Source organism: Nothobranchius furzeri, chromosome 8 (assembly GCF_043380555.1).
Source record: "Nothobranchius furzeri strain GRZ-AD chromosome 8, NfurGRZ-RIMD1, whole genome shotgun sequence".
Taxonomy (NCBI): domain Eukaryota; kingdom Metazoa; phylum Chordata; class Actinopteri; order Cyprinodontiformes; family Nothobranchiidae; genus Nothobranchius; species Nothobranchius furzeri.
Window position 1 is genome coordinate 67,839,326 of NC_091748.1, and position 13,701 is coordinate 67,853,026.

Genomic DNA, 13,701 nt, shown 5'->3' on the forward strand with positions numbered 1-13,701 from the left:
TTCCGACCAGACACGGAGTCAGAGGTGAAAGAGAAAGGAAAAGACAAAAGGTGGGGGTTTCCACAAAAATAAACAATAATGAACAAGAGTCTGCTTCTAGACCTGCAGAAAGAGAAAGAATAGAAAAAAATGGGACACACAACAATACATCAGGAGCAAGCTATCACTGTGTCAGCCTGATGAGGAAATATAAAATCAACATTGTTTAACTGAACAATCACACGATAATAAATCACAGTGCATTTAGTGGCAACGACAGCCTTGAGACATGTGTTGAACGTGCCCAAGTCCATACTTATGAGAGCACCATGTGAGCACCTGTGTGTGTACATGCACTTGTTTATGTAAGGTTTCTCTATAGGAGCGTCCAATAGAGAGTGTGAGGGGCCACAGATCTGCCCCCCAAAGATGTGTAGGAGACGGGGGGAGCTCCAAGTCCCAGAGATCCAGGCGCTGCCCCAGAGCACAGGAACCCCAAGGAGACTGCAACCAGAAAGGCCCCCGCCCCCCTCAAGAGGCACAGAGGATCGTCCCGGGGCGCCACAACCAGCAGCCGGCAGAGCCCCGGGAGATATCAGCGGCAAGCCCACAGGTCTGCCCGCAGCCTCCCACCCCCTAGCTGGCCGAGCCCGGGACCCAGCGACCCGGGACCCAGGGGCGACCTCCCCTGCCGGGGACCAAGCAGAGTCCAGGGACCCAGACCCCACCAGACAGCCACCGGGATTGATCAGGTAGACGCCAAAAATCTTAAACCCCCAGACCCGGGAGCCACGAACACTCAGGCAGACCAAGGCACCACACCCCACACCAGGTGTGGCAGGGGGAGGGGAGACGACGATCTAAATCATCAAAAGAAGTCCCAGGAGAAGAGAGGAGTCAAAGGCCCCACCTGACATATACAATCATACACAAACACAGTCACACACTCCCTCCCTCATGCTCACACATGCACATACAACCAAAGACTTACAAAAATGCATGCCGGACACCCACTCATGCTCCCCATACACACCCTATTAACTCTGGTCCCGGTACTGCTGCACGTGGGGTACAACCATTACGGTTCCCAGAGTTCAACCCTTTCTGCTGGGATGCTGATGAGCAGGCTCCCCCGCCCAACGCTGAGCACAGCAACCCACCACCCCAGACCCCAACCGGATGGCCAGATCTCCCTCCTAGCATCCAGCCCCAGGAAGCCAAGCAACAACAGAGGTGTGCTAAAGTGAATATTTTTGACATTCATTAGTTTCATTAGATTGCATCCATCTAATATTTGTTCATTCTTTGTTATTCTGCCACTTGTTTGTGTCTGGTTTGCAGGGGTAGCAGCTCCGGCAGAGCCTCCACCATCTCCATTGGTGGGATACCCAGGTGTTCCCTGGCCAGCCTGGAGATATGATTCCTTTAACGTGTCCTCAGTTGACCCAGGCACCTTCATTCTGGCTACAGGAAATACCTAAAACAGCTCTTCTTCCTGGGAAGCATCCAGGAAGCATATCCTAATCAAATGCCCAACCCACCTCAGCTGGCTTATCCAGATGTAGAGGAGCAGCGGCTCTACTCTGAGCTCCCCATGGATGATGAAGCTGTGTAACCTAAGGGTTGAAGGTTTGAGCCCCGATCAGGCTGTCGCAGTCATTGCATCCTTGGGCAAGACACTTCACCCTTCTTGCCTGCTGGTGGTGGTCGAAAGGACCAGTGGCAGTCTCCCCTCTGTCACAGCTGTCCCAGGACAGTTGTGGCTAATATGTAGCGCATCACCACCACTCTATGTGTGTGTGTGTGTGTGTGTGTGTGTGTGTGTGTGTGTGTGTGTGTGTGTGTGTGTGTGTGTGCGTGTGTGTGTAAGTGGATGAAAGATTCATTGTAGTGTAAAGTGCTTTGGAGTTCTCTGACTCAGAAAAGCACTCTACAAGTACAGGTCATTAATGAAGTGTCCTCTTATCTTTGAAGCTCATTCCAGCTGTTTGGATATACCAGCTCAGTGGCCTACTAGAAGAGTGTCCTCCCTGGGACTGGGAGATCGAGGTTCGATTCCCAGTTGGGTCATACCAAAGACTTGGAAAATGGGACCCAACGCTTCTCTGTTTGACACGCAGCTTTAAGGGGTTGGATTGGGGGGTCAAACCACCAAATAGTTCCAGAGCAGCAGCTGCAACTCACCGCTCGATGGGTCAAATGCAGAGATGAATTTCACCTGTGTGTGATGATGTGACTATGGGATTTTGACTTTACAACACTGAGAGCTTTGCTTGCTCCTCATGCAGCTCCAACAGATCTCTCCTGATACCACCATCACTTGCTCATCAGTTTGAGGCAGAGACTCACTCTCAGCCTGCATCATTACCTTGGAGCATGGCCTTAGCTGTGGAGGAGCTGCTGCACACTCATCCATGAGTGGCACCAGTGCTTGAAAACACAAACAGAACCACTGCAAAAAAACAGAAATGAGACCCTCTGAGTCTATTTTATATCTACGTATACCAGTCACAAATGGTTCATATTCTAACTTCATTGGGTTTTAAGTCTGCTGGTAGATAATTGACGGCTCTGTGGTCCCAGGCTTCTCCCTCTCTGCTTTCCAGCCTCTCGATTGGTCCACACTCCTCATCTGCTGAGACTGGGGGAGGGAGGAGGGGGTGGGAGAGGGGAGCTCCCAGCTTCAGATGGATTTTAAACGCGAGAGCAGCCTGCTCCCGCCTCAGATCTTAACGCGCTCCGTTCTGGGATGGGTGGTAATTAAAAATGAAGCCGTGACCACAGAAAAATCGATGCTTCTGCGAACTACTTTTGTTTCAGTTTTCTTTCAGGCTCGAATAAAAGTATTCAAGCAAAAATATTAAAATATGTAAAAATATTACAAGGACACGTCAAGAAACAGTGCGCGGAGAGTGGGCTGTGTCCTGGTCAGAGGAGGAGGAGACTGCTGTGGAGAAAACCCCCGAAAACATCCCAGCCGAGGACGGAGACAACCCCCTGCTGAGAGGGGACAGAATCCGTGCTTGGATGCGGGTAGAGCTGCTCTCTCATCCGGAACCAAAGCGGGAGAGGCGTCGGGATTCCCTTTGTCCCCATGTGTGGATGAGCTGCGCAAAACTCACGAGGTACCCATTTAACAAACGGGCAGACTGTTGGAGAAACTGGGTTAAACCGCCTTTAAAACGTTATTTACCACTCTTAGTTAATTTCAGCGTTTTAATACGCTGATAAGTTCGGCGAATAATCCCAGCTGTTTCCACTATCTTTGATTAACAGCCGCGCGCGCCGTCCAGTCAGGTCATGCAGGCATCTGCTGTTCTGTTGGGCTAAAACTCTTGTGCAGTGGGTAAGTCTGATCATTTATTGTAATTTAAATGTTTACTGGTTCTATCTCACACATTCCCCCTCAATTTGGGGTTTTGATACTGGCTCAGCCTGGTCTTCTAGAGGTAAATTGGACAAGTTAGAGTCATATTTTTGACAGCAGCATTATTACAAATGCCATCCAGAGCTATCTCGGTTCAGAAAATTGCTCCTTAGCCCTAAAGGTACACACACATGCCATGTGGGAGAAGGGCGTCAGCTGGCTGACATTATTTACCTGCCTGAGGTAGACCAGAGTCCTGCTCTAACTCTTGAACCTTGTTTCAGTCGTTGGGCAGAATTGGATTAACAGGTGTATAGTCTAATTCAGGGATAATAATGGAGATTAGCTATCCAGTATGTTTTAGTTGTTTCCCTGCTCTAACACACCTGATTCAATGGCTGATTTGACTGTTCAGCAGCTCATCTAGCCATGGCTACAGAAGCCTGTCAATAACCACTGATATGAAATATTGAGTTAGAGCAGTGAAACAACTAAAACATGCAGGACCTCCAGGACCAGGATTGGTTATCCCTGGTCTATTTGCAGAATGAAATAGACATTTTGGCAAGTCTTCTTGACACATGCTGCTGGGATCATGTTTGCATGCAGATGATGAAGTGAGATGAAAATGTTCTGCGATAGGAACTCCTCCTTTGGTCAGAGTTAGCTTGTGGGCTCCCAGGAGGGAAAGATCCAGCCCAACATGGCCTGCTGCTTTGTGAATAAAACTGTGAAACTGAAAATTCAATGTGCTGATGGGTTTTATGGCAGATGTTTTTCCTTCTTACTTGTCCTTGTTTAACTCCCGTTCTTGTATGTTCCTGTATGTTCACCTCATCCATCATTTTACCTCTGAGACGCCTAGCTCTTCTAACACACTTCCCTTATTTTTTGACCCACTTTCAATCCCTCTCTGAATACATGGACCATGTAGCACCACATCTTGCTACATCCAAATTTCAGACCTTATTGATTTGTTGGCTCACACTCTGTGTTTTAATGGTGGAACTTCATTGATCTGTGCAGACAGTAGCTATGAGTACTAGTACACTCAGACCCTGAGCGATAAAGCAGATACTTCTAATGATGTGCAGGCCAACATGCACCACTTACAGATGTTTAACTGAAGGTGTTTTACTGCTGAAATCCTTTGTACTGATCCACTCTGAGACTGTAATTAAGAGCATTCCAATGTCCCTGTTCGGAGTGCATTTAAAGTGTTGGTGATACCTGCACAGCTGCCTTCCCATGGTGCATATTCATAAAATGAACAGGAGACATTGTACATTCTGTGATTTTTTTCCCCCCATCTTTTCAAGTAAAGCAAATCAGTGAAAAGGCGGAACACAAGAGGAAATGCGTTAGCAGACTTTAACATGGGCGTTCTGTAACTCCAAATGTGCTGCTTGGTTAATTCTAGACAATTTAATCAATGTCCAACTCTTTTCCCAACATTGTGAATAATCACAGAGTTCATCATCATGAAGAGCAGCAGCCTTGCAAAGTTAAACACTTCATGTTTCCCCTTTTTGTATGATTCAGGTGTAAAAATCTATTCAAAACCACTAAAACCAATGTATCCGAGGTTTTTCCTGGCTCAAATTGAGGCAGAGGTTGTACCATCCTGACCATGTGCCAGCACATGCATACTCTGTGCATTCAACTGCCTCACTTTTTTAAAGGCTAAATGTTATAAACGATTTTAAAAATGTGACCTACATTTCAGTAACATTTTAGGTTTGTATTAATAACACTCATCTTAGTCAAAATAAGATAAATATATCCAGTAAAATATAATGCATTTCATTAACATGCATTTGTATTGGAAATGGTAATAACATTTAATTTCTGCTGCTAACAATGTAACGGTGGCATGTTTATTATGTACGGGTTGGCAATAATCCAGTTTAAATTATGTTCAAAGATAGAAGTGTTTGTGAATTATATACTACTGTGGCTTGCCGTACTTCCTGCTCCTGTCTGTGGAGCAGACTTGTAGCAGTAATGTAACTCGTATCTGCAGCGGTTCTGATCCGTAGCTCTGCAGGATGCAGAATAAACAGGTTGGTGGGGACTTTTCATCCACTTGGTGAGATTAGTCTTTCTTAGTTTTAGGATCATCATATATTTTTCTGTACGCCACTTGATCGTGAGACTGCTACCCGTTAGCTTTAGCATTAGGCAATCTGCGTGTAAGCTGTACGTTTGATCCCAAACTTTGGACCGGATCTGCCTTTGCTGCTTCCTTGATTTTCTTCCACTGCATCCAGATTACCACACTGTGCGCCAGTAAAAAGCATTTTTCTTACACGCAATTTACTTTTGTCCAATAAAGTTCTGGGGAAAATAGTAATTCAAAGATGTTGCACCAGTGCCACATTTAAAAATTGACAGACACGCACAGACAGTTCTTTTCGTCGCACTGTACAGCCCTGCTCTGATATTGAAGAGCCTGGGGGAAAATCGGGACATCAATAGCACCAACCATAGATATGTACCAACTAGCGAGAAAAGCAATTTTTGATCTTTTTCTGCAGTGCACCGCTGCTGATACAGCGCCCCTATAGTGGTGCAACACTGCAACTGCAGTTAAAATAACATCTATATAGCTGGGGGCTGTATCTGTGGGATATTGTGAAGAGAAAGTTGAGAGACGCAAGACCCAACACTCTGGATGAGCTTAAGGCCGCTATCGAAGCATCCTGGTTCTCCTAACACCTCAACGGTGCCACAGGCTGATTGCCTCCATGCCACGCCGCATTGAAGCAGTCATTTCCACAAAAGGATTCCCGACCAAGTATTGAGTGCATAATAGGGATGCACCGATCAGGTTTTTTGCTGCCGATACCGATATCAAAGAATGCTGATCACCGATACCGATCACAGATACCGATCACGTGGATTGGCCAGAAATTTTCTACAACACTATAATGAGTGCTACAAACTACATAATCTGGGAATAAAGGAAATGTAACCTAATCTAAAATGGTCTGTATTAGGGTTTTCATGGTGTGAAAGTTTAACCTCACGGTTATTGTGACCAAAATTACCACGGTTTTCGGTATTATCGCGGTATTTTTTTTAAACGTGCTACATTTTCACACAATTAAATAAACCCTGTATGTCAGGAAATATTGTCCTCAGTTTGTGTCTAAATTTTGCCTAAAATGTGTTATTTTGTAGTTATGTTGTTTATTTGTTTAAATTGTTTTCCCTTTTGTCTTTAAAATACCAATATTTGCCCATAACTTCTTATTTTATGTCTATTTGATGTCATCATTTTAAAAATATTAGATCAGATGATACTCAGTACTCAAGTACCCTTCTAATCAGATACTTTTTTACCCTTACTTGAGTAATAAACCCTATATCAGGAAAATATTGTCCTCGGTTCGTGTCCTTCCAGTGAGCTTTGCAGATGTGGGAAAATGTCATCAGGCAGTAATCATTGTTAAATTCATAATTATCCTCGGAGAGAGACCAACTCTTATCTGCCCCTGGGAGTCCCGTAATGCATAGCGTCATTTCAACATGGCGGTGTCCGCGACACGGTTTATATGCAGATAGCGGCGCTGCGGCTGCTTTATGTAGCGAATCGTTGCGTTCTCCCTCAACCCAAATCCTCGGATCACGCATTGTAGCTAAAACGCTAACGTTAGCTTGCCTTGTGTTGACTGCAGCGTTGTGGGTGATGTGTCATGAGATTTGAAGCGTTGCTGCCTTTCATAGACACTTTTTCTGCACGTGCTGCAAACAGGATAGCCGTCTTCTATAAACTCCCTCAGCATTCTTCAAATATCCAACAGATGCCCGTACTTCCCACTTTGTCTTCTTTGAGGGATAAAAAATGTCCTCCTGAGCACTGCCGTCTCCTCCTTTGGCCATTATTTCAGCTTTAGCTTCAAGAAAGTTTTGGTTGTAAACAACAAAGTGTGCATGTGCCGCCGGCAACTTCAGCAGATGATACGGTGGCTGGTAAGGGTCACCACGCCTACACCGCAGCCACGGTAAACCCACCGAGATAATATAGTTTTTTTTTAAACAAGATGGTTATTATTATTGTGAACTTTTTTAAACCGGGGTTTACCGCTACACCGGTTACCGTGACAACCCTACCTGATCGGTCTGCTTTGCTCTATTTTGAAAACTCCGATCAAAACCAATAGGGGCGCTATCGGCCGATTGGGATCAAATGCCGATCCATCGGTGCATCCCTAGTGCATAACTGAACATAATAATTTGAAGGTTGCCTTTTTTGTATTACAAACGCTTTTCTTTTATTGGTCGGATGAAATATGCTAATTTTTTGAGATAGGAATTTTGGGTTTTCACGAGCTGAATGCCAAAATCATCAATATTAGAAACAATAAAAGGCTTGAACTACTTCAGTTGTGTGTAATGAATCTATATGAAAGTCTAATGTTTATCAGCTCATTACAGACAATAATGAACTTTATCACAATATGCAATATTTTTTAGAAGGACCTGTAGATCTCTATTGTTTTAATAAACACTGTTTCTCAGTGTTTTGTTTTAAGATTTGTTTGCCTAAAACAAGCAGTTTCAAAAAGTCCCAGTTTGTGATGTCACAAACTGTGAAATTAGCATAGAACCCCTCTCACCTTTTCAGGCTGGAGGAGCAGTCACTCTTCTGACCCCGGTTTTCCACCGGCCGTGAAAGCGGTCGCGTAATCACGGGAGATTTCACGTGATATCAGATGTTCACACAATACTAAACAAGAAGAAAGGCAGTTGCATGCATGAAAAAATGTCGGTTATTTTCTGTTCTGTTTAAATCGGCCAGTCGGTCTCAGGACAAAGAAGAGGTAGGTGAAATACCTTTGGAGAACTGGAACATGTGTCTGTTTATTTGGAAACTTCACCAGCCATCGCTACAACAGCCTGCGAACGAATGAATGTCTCAACAGAGAGACTAGTAACTCCACCCCCAGTCCAGCAGCTCAAAGTTAACAGCACATGTGCACAACACATCACCCGCTTACACTAAGAATGGCTCCTTCAACCGGGGTATCCCACCTGCACGGTAGACTGGTTCCTGTGCGAGGTTGTAGTCATGCTGGTTGCCTGTGGAGATCTAATATGGACTGGGAGTGTTAAATTACAAGCAGAGCCTCAGACCACTGCGATTGTAGCCAAGCGTCGTGGCCTTTTACATCAGCTCTTGCTCGACAGTCGAAGACAAGTGGGACATTAGCTACATGCTATCCCAAAGCTAAAAAAGTTTTTCCGGCCGTGTTCAGTAATGAAATGATAACTAGGTAAGCTGATCGAGGATATGCTGGTGCACCATGGTGAAAAATCCGCATGTCCGCTGTTGTTGATGGTTTTTTCTCTGGGAGCCAGAGATCAGCGGCACACTAGCTACATGCTAACCCAAAGGTAATGGAAATTTTCTGGCCGTTTTCATCAAGAAGAACACGGTAGAGCGACTCCAAAGTAAAGGCACCAAGGGCCTGCTTAGTAGCGAAATCATAACTAGGTATGCTGACCGAGGATATCGGGCTTGGTTGAGCCACAGCATTGAAAGATTCACTTGAGTAACACCCAAAAACAAAAACACACAAAAAAAACCTAAATTTCAGAGAGTCAAAATGGCCGAACATCTATTAACGTGAGGCAGAGGCTCAGGCTGAGACCTTTCTTTAGAGTTAGCTCTGATGTCACGTGGCTCTGATGCTCATTAATTATTCAGATTTTTAAGCATTAATTTCCACAACAGAAGAGTTACTAAAAAATCACCCCCTCAGAGTTGTCATGATTAACTACATCTATTAAACCTAAAATGTTTTTTTTAACCAGGCTGTAAACATTTGTGTTTCTGCTGTGGCCATTTTAACCATCGACATATATACTGGACAATTCATTTCCATAGACTCCAATAACACGTTTTTGAGGAGAAATGGGAGGTGGCCACCACCGCCATTTTGACCGTGTCACAGGTTCCGTCAAGCCCAGACAATTCCACAAAAGGGAAGAGAGGTGGAGCTGAGGGTGGGGCTGTAAGGCTGGGATCAACTGACGACACCCGGTTGAACTAGCTACAAGCTAACCTGAAGCTAACCCAAAGCTAACGCAGAGGCGAGAGCTAAGCTAACGGAGGTAGCAACCTAGCTACAACCAGAGTTAACTGTGCACAGCACCAGAGCTTCTGAGTCATAGATACGACGGGCTGACCGCTGGGTAAAACCGGGTGGAACACAGAGGTCTCCCGAGAGCTTCACAAGCCGGCAGCCGCGCAGCAGAGAAGCGCCGCTGCGATCTGAGATGCGCAGAGCTGTCGCTGGTGAGAACCGGGTGGAAAACATCTGTTTCCATCCCAGAGCTCCACAAGCCGGCTGCTCGCGGAGCAGACAGGTGCCGTGATCAGACAGAGATGCGCCAGGCTGTGGGGAGGGGAGAACCGGGTGGAAAACATCGGTTTCCATCAGAGAGCTCCACAAGCCGATAGTCGGAACCCAGCTCCACCAACATGTTATATTTCAACCCATTTTCTAAAGTGCAGCAATATGTTAAATGCACTGGGTTTTACCCTATTACATTTAAATTTCATGGTTAAACCATACATGTTAAAATGTAAGCTCAGCACGGCAGTGACCTAAAATACATAAATATAATTTTACTTACCGAAAAAAATGAAGTGGAGATGCCTTGGACGCTCTATTAGTGCAATTAATACCACAGCAAGTCATTTTGTCCAACAATTGCACAGATAATATCCAAACAAGAACGCACAAACAGCACAACTAATGGTCTAAGTTGAGAGACTGAAAATGGCGGAACATTTTTCAGGCGAGACCGAGGCTCAGACTGAGGCCTTTCCCCAGAGCTAGCTCTGCGGTCACGTGGGTCTGATGCTCATTAATTATACAGAATGTTTGGCTTTTAATACAGAAGAGTGAGAAAAAAATTCACCCCCCTTAGAGTTGTCATGAGTGTAAACTAGATCATTTAAACCAAAAAAATGTTTTGATACCAGGCTGTAAACATGTTTATTTCTGCTGTGAAATTGGTATTTTTAACATGGGAGTCAATGAGGATTTGCTCGCTTCTGACACCAGCCCCCAGTGGATGAGGGTGGAACTGCAATTTTTTCACTTCAGCATTGGCCTTAATTTCTGTCCTGCATTTTGGGGGCTTGGTTTTAACATGGGAGTCAATGAGGATTTGCTTACTTCTGCTGCCAGACCCTAGCGGATGAAGGTGGAGCTGCAATGATTGCCACTTCCTTGTTGGCTTCAAATTTGCTGCAGAAATTTGGGGGCTTGGTCTTTACAGTAATACTGCCCAAGCCTAATGCAGAGAGGGTGTGAATCTGGGGATGTGATGAACTTTAGGGCTTTAGTTGATCATTTTGGAAGTTGATGGTTAAAAAAACTTTAAGTTGTAGCAAAGTCCAGTATACCATTTTGAATTTTGCGTATTCACTGTCCAGTATCCATTTTCCAGTTTGATTATGCACGCACGCACGCACGCACACACACACACACACACACACACACACACACACACACACACACACACACACACACACACACACACACACACACACACACACACACACACACACACACACACACACACACACACACACACACACACACACACACACACAAGTTTGTTGGATACACACATGTTAAACCTGAAAAGTTCAAATAAAAATATCAAAGAGACACTTGTTCTCCTCCGAAAGAGCAGCCTTTTCATTTTTCTAAAAGTATTGTGTTTATGTTTGATCTGAAACATGTATGAGGAATACTCAATTCCACCATTACGATCCTGTCACCGTAGAAAACTTCACCTTTTGTGTAACAAAAAAAATGTATGCATCTTTTATGCATTTGGTATTTTCAACAACCTGCTTCACATGTGCAAATTTGTACACTGTAGACATTTGTTTATGCATATAGATGCTCCAATCATGGCAGCAATTCACTGCATCTATGAGGTGTTGCTGAAGCAGCATGTATTTTTCACCATGCCAGACACAAACTATTCAGATTTTGAACATCCTGTTCCCTTCATTCATTATCTACTCAACCCCCTACTGCTTCAGTAACACACACACACACACACACACACACACACACACACACACACACACACACACACACACACACACACACACACACACACACACACACACACGTATATATCCATCTGTCTATATATATATATATATATATATATATATATATATATATATATATGTATGTATGTATAATGACACATTTTTTTCTTTCTGCACAGCATCAAACCCTTGATCTGTGCTTTTATTCCATCACGTCTCACCGTACAGCCATCTTTATAGCAATAATGGATTATATATAAATGTGACTCTTGAATCACAGGGATCACATGAGCTTGTTTACCTAATTTAATTCTTAATGACAGAGTGTTGTATATGTGGTCTATTTTGGTCTTAAGTAGTACCACTGTAGTTAGTATAATATAATATACTTGTAATAAATATAATATATTAGTGATTAAAATATATATGTATATATATATAGGTAATGTGTGTGTGTGTGTGTGTGTGTGTGTGTGTGTGTGTATGTATATGTGTATAAGTATATATATATATATATATATATATATATACAGGTGTTTCTATTTGCAATTATAAATTTTAGTTGATTGGGGTCTTGTTAAATATCACACAGTGATATTTTAATAGTCTAGAATAGTGTAATGTTCCTGTTAGTAGTTCCTCCTGTTTAGTGCCCATTTATTTCAGTTATTCAGTTTTATAAAAAAAAAATTGTATATACATTTTATGTTCCAGTCATTAGTCATTTATACTTCAGTACTGTAGTAATTTATAGTAAGTTAAGCAAGTTTAATTAGGAGGGGAACCCATTTTTCTTCAAATTCTTTAATGGAAAAATTTAACCAAGTCGTTATTTTTCCTGGTAATTAGTGTCATGTAGGGGGGAGGTAGCTGACCCACGACATGCAGAATCATACAGTCAGGATATGGCAAAAAAAAAAAAAAGGTTTATTTATAGAATGTGAACCAAAAGCTCAGCAGGGAAAATCCAGCTGGGGCTCCGGGGGGAGTATCTAGAGGCGAGGGAGAGCTAGTGGATGTTGACGACCAGGGCAAATGAGGTACAGGTCGGGACTTACAGTTTGTGATCCAGGGAAAACCAGAGAAGGGAGGGAGGCTTGTCTGGGGGGAGTCTATGAGGAGTGGGAGACAGACACACACTTGCTGGTTCACATGAGACTGGGTTTCCAGGTTAGTGGAGGACTGGAGGAGCTGAGCACGGAATAGGGAACAGGATCCGGTAAGGTGGGTGTTCGGTAAGGAGTGGACCGCCAGGGACCGGCTGGCAGACTGTGGGACTGGTCCGGTAGGCTGCGGGACGGGGTGAAAGGTGGTGGTGGAAATCTGGAGAAGAGGCAGGTCACAAAAATCAGGCAGGCTCGGAAAAACACAGAAACTAGCAAACTGGCTGGAAGTACGACTCGGAAGATATCTATTTGGATTCATCAGAAACAGGCTCGGAGTCATAGATACCCAAGTTGAGCTAATCATCCAGCGAATAAAGACGTCTCCCAGCAGCTTAATTGTCCCTGGCCAACTGATGAGCAGATGGACTGCAGCTGGCCCACTCCTTGACACGCCCACCTGCAGGAGAAGCTCAGAGAAGGTTTAGCAGAGAGAGGACTCACCCCAGACCATGACAATTAGTTACTTTTATAATCTTGTAACTCAGTAAATAACTGAGCAACGTTTTTGACAAAGTAATCAGTAACTATAATTGCTTTTTAAAACTAGCATTCCCAACGCTGCTCCTCGTGTATTTAAACCCTCTCAGTTGTGTGGGTCTTGTCGGTTCATTGTTTCTGTGTCAGCGTGCTTTTCATTAAAATCCTTAAAACGTCCTCACCTGCCTGTTTTTGACTCACCTGCGAGTGGATCCCTACCTCAGCCTTCAACTCAACTCGGCAGCACCCGTGACACATCCTAACTAGGTGCCCGAGCCTCCTCAACCGGCTCCTCTCGATATGGAGCAGCAGATCTACTGGCAACGTTTGCGTTCAAAACCTAGCTTGTTCTGTAAATTTGCTAAAGCAGCTTTAAGACTAACTTGAATATGTCTTTAGCTTTTCTTCCTGATGGACAGGTTCCTTTAGGGAACTGAAGCAAACCCATCAATATTATTTAAAAAGAAAGTCTATTGTGTTTGTTCCAAGAAGCCTCTCATAGCGTTTACAGTAGAAAGGGAGGATGTTATTGACAAGGCAGCCAATTATTATTCACTTAATGTAGCATGCTGCTAATCCATATTCTGGGAAATTGCTCCAGATAGTGAAAGCCTGAAACACTA

At 44.0% G+C, this 13,701-nt stretch overlaps 1 protein-coding gene across 2 annotated transcripts in view; it reads left to right on the plus strand.

Moving 5' to 3' along the window:
• Nucleotides 1–2,706: 2,706 nt before the first annotated feature.
• Nucleotides 2,707–13,701, plus strand: part of pde4ba (phosphodiesterase 4B, cAMP-specific a) — a 223,520-nt gene continuing 212,525 nt past the window's right edge. Inside the window, exons 1-2 of one of the 2 annotated variants that reach the window (XM_070554256.1) lie at nt 2,707–3,104; nt 3,256–3,325. The gene's annotated coding sequence lies outside the window, so the exon portion shown is untranslated. The remainder of the gene's footprint in view (nt 3,105–3,255; nt 3,326–13,701) is intronic. The other variant, XM_070554257.1, reaches the window with a different exon arrangement.